This window comes from Manis pentadactyla, chromosome 3 (assembly GCF_030020395.1).
Source record: "Manis pentadactyla isolate mManPen7 chromosome 3, mManPen7.hap1, whole genome shotgun sequence".
NCBI classification, from domain to species: domain Eukaryota; kingdom Metazoa; phylum Chordata; class Mammalia; order Pholidota; family Manidae; genus Manis; species Manis pentadactyla.
Window position 1 is genome coordinate 68,508,416 of NC_080021.1, and position 8,425 is coordinate 68,516,840.

At 35.8% G+C, this 8,425-nt stretch overlaps 1 pseudogene; it reads right to left on the reverse strand.

Moving 5' to 3' along the window:
- Window positions 1–5,815: 5,815 nt before the first annotated feature.
- Window positions 5,816–6,886, reverse strand: LOC118912776 (tRNA (guanine(6)-N2)-methyltransferase THUMP3-like; annotated as a pseudogene).
- Between the last annotated feature and the right edge of the window lie 1,539 nt (window positions 6,887–8,425).

The following is an 8,425-nucleotide window of genomic DNA, read 5'->3' on the forward strand; positions in this document are numbered from 1 at the left end:
GCAAGGTAAAAAGCAAAGGGAGTTAAGCAGTTAAGCAGTTTTGCATAAATTTGAGACTCTGTGCATCTGTGTGGATTCAGGGAATCTGAGACACTTGGCAAGACCAGAAGGAGGCAAAGATGCAGTGCAGAGAAAAAGAAGAGTTATGACTATATTGAATTGATCTGAATTTTTGGTGAAATAATTGACAATATGAAAATATTTCCTTCCTAGGAAATATTCAGTAAAACAACCATTCCTACTTCTTTGCTATCCTGTGGGATCTGTTGTGAGGGTCTGTCTGCAAGATAGGTGCTGAGCCAAAGGGAAGTCAGGTACATGTGTAATGCTGGCATAATTTTCATTTTTGAGAGAAGTCCTTTTGGTTTCTTTCTTTCATGGGGTAAAAATTATTAAATTTTTACATTTTTAAAAATCCTTTCTGATTCTTTATATTTTTCACTTAGGCTTAATGCTGCAAATAGTCTGCAACTTGTCTCAGTTTTTCACAAAAGTGAAGCTTTTGAGAATTTTCCCTAATAATGTACGTGCACAGTACATTGATTTTTACTGCTCTGTGTGTCCCATTATGCAAATATAACACAATTCATTTATCCACTCTCTTGTTCCAAATTTTTACTAATGCAAATAGCGTTGCAATAAAATTTCTGTTCACATCTGATTTTCCCATGGCCTGGAGTTTCTCCACTATATAAAGCTAGCAAAGGAATTGCTTGGTCACAGGGTACATATATTCAAATTTGTGGGACATTGTCACATTGCTCTCCAAGTGGTTGTACAAATTTATAATCCTTCCCACAACTTTTGAGAATTCCCGTTGCCTGAACACTCAGTCATATTGAAGGACTAATACTATAAAATGTGTGGGTGTCAGAGCCAACTTTACGCTGGTATTAAATGCAAGCCCCTATATTGTTAAACGGGATAAATACCCCTGGAGTAGAGTGTCAGCTCTGCAGTTCACTGTCCTGATTTTCAGTTCCTTCTTCATTTCTGGCCCAAGGCAATTTCCCTGCCTCTCTTAGCAGTTCAGCCATGCATTTATAAGGATGTTAGTTATAATTTATTGAGCAATTCTTGGTGTTTGTAGCTGGGTGTTTTTCAAGTTATCTGTGCTGCCAGACCCTTACATGCCTGACAACATTTTCAGCACCTGAGCCATCTTTAAACTCTGAACTCCCCAGATGTTGGACACCATAAAGAAAACACATGAAATCAAATTAGCAAATACGATGAGTTGCCGAACCCTTCCCACGTGTAGTCATAGTCACCATACTACAGCATTGCATAACAATTAACAGTAGGGTCTCTACATGTACATTATCTGGGTTTGAATCCCAACTCTGTTGCTTGCTAGTTGTGTGGCCCCTAGGCACTTTACTTTGTCTTTCTGAACCTCCATTTTTTATCTGTAGGATGAGGATGTAGATAATAGAACCCACCTCGTAGGGTTGGTATAAGGATCCAATGAGTTACTATTCATAAAAATGCTTAAAACTACATCTCACACACATGTAGTATGTAATCATGTGATAGGTAAAGTGAAATAATAAATATTAGAAATTTGGTTTTGTATAACCTGTGAATATTTGAATAATCCTTCAGTCCCCAGCAGCACGATCTAACATTGACAACATCAAGGCACAATTTTTCACGATTAATGATTCTGATGATAAATGGATTTTACCAAAAAGCATGTCTGTGTCCCCAGATACAAGCAAGATTGTTGTCCATTGTGGCCCAGTCACAGGGAAAGAATTGCCTACCCAAGTGCTTACACAGATTGGGAGTTAAGGATGTGAAGAGGCGGTAGAGGGGAGAAGTAAATAAATAAGGGGAAGGAGGAAAGAAACGCAGGCACATTCTTCCTCTCAGCATGGGACACGGCCACTGTCCCGGGGGTGCTTCTCAGCCTGCCACCTCCCTCCCTGCCTGCTCCCCGCTCGCTTCACACCTTCCTGCTCGTCACATAAGCCTGAACATTAGCTTTTGCAGGTTGAAAGAGGCAACCAGAGCAAAATACTGCAAAAAGCTTTCCCTTCATCTGGAGTAGACAATTTGCATGTCTGAGGACGTCCAAGCCATGAGAAACTGTCTCAGTGACATGACCCTGCCCAAGAATGAAATCGTAGGAAGAAATCCCAATATCATCTAAAATAGTGATCCCTGTATGTCTAGAATAGGAGGGTGACAGGTATTTATTTCTAAGTCATGAATATTATGTGGTAGGAAAACACAGAATTAAAGGTTGATATACCCAATCAACCCAAAGGTTAATATAGATCAAACCTGCTTTGGTAAGAGTTTTCTTTTTTCTCCCCCAGAATGAAACTTTGGAAAAACCCATTTGACACTATCTATGTCATGGGTTGTCCTGATCCGCTGAGAGTTTCATGCTGTCCACACATCAGAATGTGTTGAACTTACATTCTGAGCCATCTTTAAACTGTCAAATACAAACATTATTTGAAAAGAAATAAACTGACTGAGGTTTACCACACAGGCCTTAAGATACACCTGGCAATAATCCCCACAATAATATGGATTTGGATATAACATGATAAGCAATTAACTCACATTCTCTGCTGTCACCCATTCTCAAGCAAGGCAGGCCAAAGTTAAGTTCCTTTCTGTGGGGGAGTGAGGGGGACTGATCACCTAATGACCATTTTGAACTTTCTCATGCCCAGAAAGGGGTGTGTTCTGCTAATAATACACAGTCAATTTCTTACACAGCTAATAAAGGGCATTTTTTCCCTTTACTTCACACCATAACTGGAAGACTAGAAAAGTTTGTTTGCAATATGGTTTGCAACCCTACATTTTACTTGACTAAACTTTTGGACCCATGTATAGTTACACAGGGAAGTAGGGGAGTGTTACCCTATTTCACAGATGAGGAGAAAAAAGGAAAACTCTTACCAAAGCAGGTTTGATCTATACAGGGGGTATATCAACCATTAATTCTATACTTCTCTACCACATAGCACTCATGACTCAGATATACCTGTTACACTCCTATTCTAGGCATAGAGGAATTCCAGGTTTCCTGAAGTATACTTGTCAAAATATTTTAAGCTATTTAGTGTACATCATGATGATTTGATATATGTACATATTGTGAAAGGATTCCTCCTACCTAGTTAACTAACACCTCAGCTCACCTCATATATTTATCTGGATTTTTTGTGGGGGGGTGGTGAGAACATTTAAGTTCTACCCTTTTAGCAAATTTCAGTTATACAATGCAGTGTTATCAATTATAGTCACCATGTTTTGTATTAGATCCTCAGACCTTACTCATCTTATAGATGAAAGTTTTTACTCTTTTACCAACCTCTCCCTATTTCCCCCATGCCCCTGTCTCTGGAAAATACTTTTCTATTCTGTTTCTATGAGTGAGTTTGAATATTTTTTAGATTCTAGATATAAGTAATTCCATGCAGTATTTGTCTTTCTCTGTCTGACTTATTTCACTTAGCATAGGCAGCAAGGAAGGGAGGGAGGGAGGGAGGGAGGGAGGGAGGAGGGAAGGAAGGAAAGATGCCCTTAAGATCCATCCATATGGAAGGAAGGGAAGGGAAGGAGGGAGGCAGGGTGGGGCCTGAAATCTAGCGCTTTACAGAATAAGCTTGGGGACTGCTAGCCTAAAAAAATCTCCATTTTCTTTCTCTGATTTCTTGTACCTCTATGAGATATCTAGAGTTATCTCTGTAACTTTCTAGGGCTCCACTGACACTGCTTTCACTAAGGTAACCAAAGACCTAAGGAAACCTAACAAACATCTTTCAGTCCTTTCAAGAAGCTTATCTGTAAAAGAATCTAGATCAGATAATGACTGGACACAGAAATAAGGTTAACAGACAGTTGATTTTTAAGGTAAAGGAATTTTAATTCTTTAAGAATTTTTAGGATAAAATAATATAAGTTTAAGTATAAATACATTATAAGTTTAAGTATGAATATATTTACATTTAAGTTAACAATATAGAATTTAATCTAAAAATGCTTTTAAAATAAAATTATAATTTTTAAGATAAAATAATTTTAGAGATGAAGGAAGAGCAATACCTAGCAGTCAATGGCAAACAAAAAACAAAAAAATAGTCATGGAGACAAGAAAAAAGATTGATTATGAGCAACTGCTGGGATCTCAGTTTAGCTCTACTGAAGGAAACACAAAAGAGAATGGTGATAAATCTCTTAGGAAATACGTGTTAGGAGTAGAGTATAGAGAGCATTAAATGTCAAGTTAAGAAAGGTCCTATTTTGTAGGTGATGGGACAAAAATGATATTTTTTGAGCTTGGGGTGATGTGTTCAGAGCTTTGTTTTATGGAAATCAACCCTGCAATGACTTATGTCTGTGAAATATTTTATTAAATGTATATAGAACACAAGAAAGCATGTTTTATAACCCTTCTAAATAAATTTGATATTACATAAAAATTTCTCTCATTCTTATTTGTGTATTTCTCAAATCTTCAGTACTCTTGGTAAATTTTGGGGGGACAGAGACCTCTAGAAAACATTATTCAGTTTTCTTACATGCAAAAAAAGAATTTATTGAAAAATGTACATTGCTTCACTCAAATTATACTCAGTTTCTGGCTAATACACTTAACTTTTCCATAGTAATTGCCATAGGGAAAAACATTAAGGTTATTATAGTTAATGATATGAATTTCAGTTGGAAATTAATTTCTCAAGTATTCATCTGAATATCATTCTTCTCCCTCATTGCATATTAAATTTTAATTTCTTATTTATTTCTTAAAAAGTCTATTCATTTTACAAGGTTTATAATGAAAAAAATATACTGTCTTCTGGTCCCTTCCTCACCTCTGATTGTGTTTTCCAGAGGAAAGAAGTTCACGTTATTTTCTTCTGGTATTTACCATCATATTCCTAAATTATAGCATACATTATTGTTTCTTGATTCTTTCAACACTTAACACCTATTGACTTCATACTATGGAAGATGAGAGTTCAGTTTTCTAATGGACCCATTTCTCCACTCACCTAACGTAGCTATATATTACTTTGGGTTAATTTGATATTTTATATATATATCTCAATTTGACATTAATATTGTCATTCAGTAATCACAGCTGAACCATGTACTTACCAATGAAGGAAACATTTCCTTGCATAACTTGATTTACCTGGCTTCAGTCAATGATTCATATTTGTTTAATTCATATCTGATGTACCTTCCACTAATTCATGCCCAAAATCACTTCCATTAATAAATAAAACTAAATAAAGAAAGAGAATAAGATATATTCCCCACAAATATAAACAGCAGGTAAATGTGCTATTTTGTTTCTTAGAACAGCCCTTCCAGAATCCCTGGACGCTCTTGCCCTCCTGGGGTATGTTGGCTTCCTGGCCCTGCTTCCCTGCCACCATCCTAGGTTTTCCCTTTACCATCACCTCAGAAATTAACTTCACCTGACTCTAGCTGGGTTTCCTGTTTCCCAGATTCCATATCTTTCCTTTCTTGGTTTATAAATTCGTTTTGGTTCAGGATCATCCAGTAGATTCCTGAGAAACAGTGCATGAAGATCAGTCTTTTATATCCTTTAAAATGTTTTATTCTAATCTCACCACTTGAATGACCATAAAATCCTAGACTGGAAATAATTTTCTCAGAATTCAGTGGCAGTTGAGAAGTCAAACGTCATTGTGATCCCTGGTCTGTATGCAGACTTCTGCTCTCCCTCTTTGTCAACCCCAAGCCCCACACCCTCTCCTAATAAGTTTTCCAAGTCATCTTTATCCCATTATGAAATTTCCTGGTAGTGTAATTTTTTTCCTGTAATCGCTGTTCTAGGCACTTAGTTCTTTCCTGTAACACATGAGTCTAAACTTTAGCACTTGGGGATTAGTGTCTTCTTTTGAGCTTTCATGAGTCTCATCTTTGCAGGATGACAAATCATCACCTGCTAATGTTGGAATCTCATCAATGGCTGTATTTTCATAATTGTCTAACATATGTCAATCTAAGGCACTGTTAGGGAACTCTTTTTTTTAACATCTTTGTCATTTATTTTGTCTTCTTGTCCATTATAAATTTTTACTTTACATACCACCCTTACTTGAATTTTGATTTATCTTTTTGTGTTTTTTTCCCCTTGACACTGGTATTAATTTTCCATACTTTTAAAGGGTCTGAGCATGGGAGTTTTCCAGCCAAATCTTCAAAATCCTTTATAACTTTTTCTCATTTCTTTGAACTTGTAATCTATAACCTATTGAATAACAACAAATAAGTTATCAACTGGTCTCAGACAATGAACCTAAGCCAGACTTTCACTGAAGTGTCAAAAGAGATCCTATTTTGTCTTTGCTGATTTTGCACAGTGACCTCAGTTTTTCTCTCACTTTATCTGCAGATGTTTGCTCAAAGCCAGTAGGAACAGTGGCTCCAATAAGGACATGGTGATGCTCAGATTCACTTCTGAGGACACTTTCTGTCACTTTTATAGACCTCTGGTTCTCATGAAGGTTCACATCCAAGAATTGGTTAGTGACTTCATGCACATCAGACATGTTGGCAGTGCTTCCAAGATCCCTAATATGGTCTTGGCTACCAGCAGAGACCCTTCCAGCTCGGGCACCCTTCAGACCCAGCATACCCTTATGCTGTTTTCTTTTCTCTGTAAAGATGTTGGGTATAAGACTTTTTCAAATATTTTATTAACAAAATTTGAAACATATAGCAGAATTGAAAGAATTTTAGAGTGAACACCAGTATGTCCATTACCTAGACTCTAGCGTTAACATTTTACTATACTTAACTTTTTCACATATGTATGTATTTCTACATTGATGCATTGCATGTTTTTATGCATTTTAAAGGAAACTGCAAACAAGTGTATGCTTTTCATAGCTACTTCAGCATTCCTGTCATTAACTAGAACTCTGTATTTGTTTTTTCTCTTCTGATATAAAATTTGCATACAGTTTAATGCACAGATTTTGCTGAGTTCCGAAAAATTCAAAAGCTTGCACAACCTCAAACCCATCATTACAGAATATTACTATCACCCCAGAAAGACCCTTCATGCCCTTACCCAGTCACCAATCCTAATCCCCACCCCCATCAAGAAAACCATTGTTCAAATTTTTCTCCATCATTGATTGTTTCAGAACTTCATAAAAAAATACTACAGCATGTGCATCTTTTTGTCTGACTTGTTTTGCTCAACATAATGTTTATTAGTTTAGTCAGAATGTTCCATAATAATAGTGGATTCTTTTAACTGCTGAGTAGTATTCCATTTTATGAATATACCACTGTTTGTTTATCTATTCTCCTACTTTAGGTTCTCTGGGATATTTTCCACTTTGGGCTATTATGAATAAAGCTGGTTTGAATATTCTTGTGCAAGCCTTTTTTGTGTGCATACTTCTTTTAATTTTTTTTAATACCTAGAAATGGAATTGTTGAATCATAGGTTAATGTATGTTTAGCTTTATAAGGAAATGCTAGATCTTTTGCCAAAATAATTGTCACATTTTATACTCCCAACAAACAGTCTATTAGATTTCCAGTTGCTGCACATCCTTAGTAAAATTTGGTATTGATATTATTTCTAATTTTAGTCATTTTGATGTGTATGTAGTGGTATGCCTATGTAGTCTTAATTTGCGGTACCCTGATAATTAATGATGTTGAGCATATTTTCATATATTTGTTTCATGTGTTTCAGGTGTGTCTATTCAATTCTTTGCTCATTTTTATTGAGCAATCTGTTTTATTGAGTTGTACGAGTTCCTTATATACCTTGCATCCCAGTCCTTTGTCAAATACATGTTTCGCAAGGTACATTTTCTTCAAATCTATGGCATGGCTGTTTACTTTATTGATGGTGCTTTTGCTAAGCAGTTTCTAATTCTCATAAGTCTAACTTACCCATTTTTTCTATTATGGTTATTGCTTTACATTTCAAAATTTTGTTCTCTGACAAATCACAAAGATATTATGCTATGTTTCCTTTTAAAAGCTTTATGGTTTTATGCTTCATTATTAATTAGGTAAAATATTTTCTAATTTCTTTCTTTCTTCCTTTCTTTCTTTCTTTCTTTAGAATTTGTGAGTACTGCTCATGATGGCTATTCATCTTCACCCCCATTTGCTAATTTCTTTGGCAATTTCTTCACTACAGAAATTAAAAGGTTTTTCTGTAATTTCAGATACTTTTCCCAGATGTTATATTGTTCTAGATTCTAATTTAATTCTGTTATGATGAGAAAACATATTTTGAAGGGGACACTAACAAATGGAAAATCATCCCATGCTCGTGGCTAGGAAGAATTAATATCATCAAAATGGCCATCCTGCCCAAAGCAATATACAGATTTGATGTAATCCCTATCAAATTACCAGCAACATTCTTCGATGAACTGGAACAAATAAT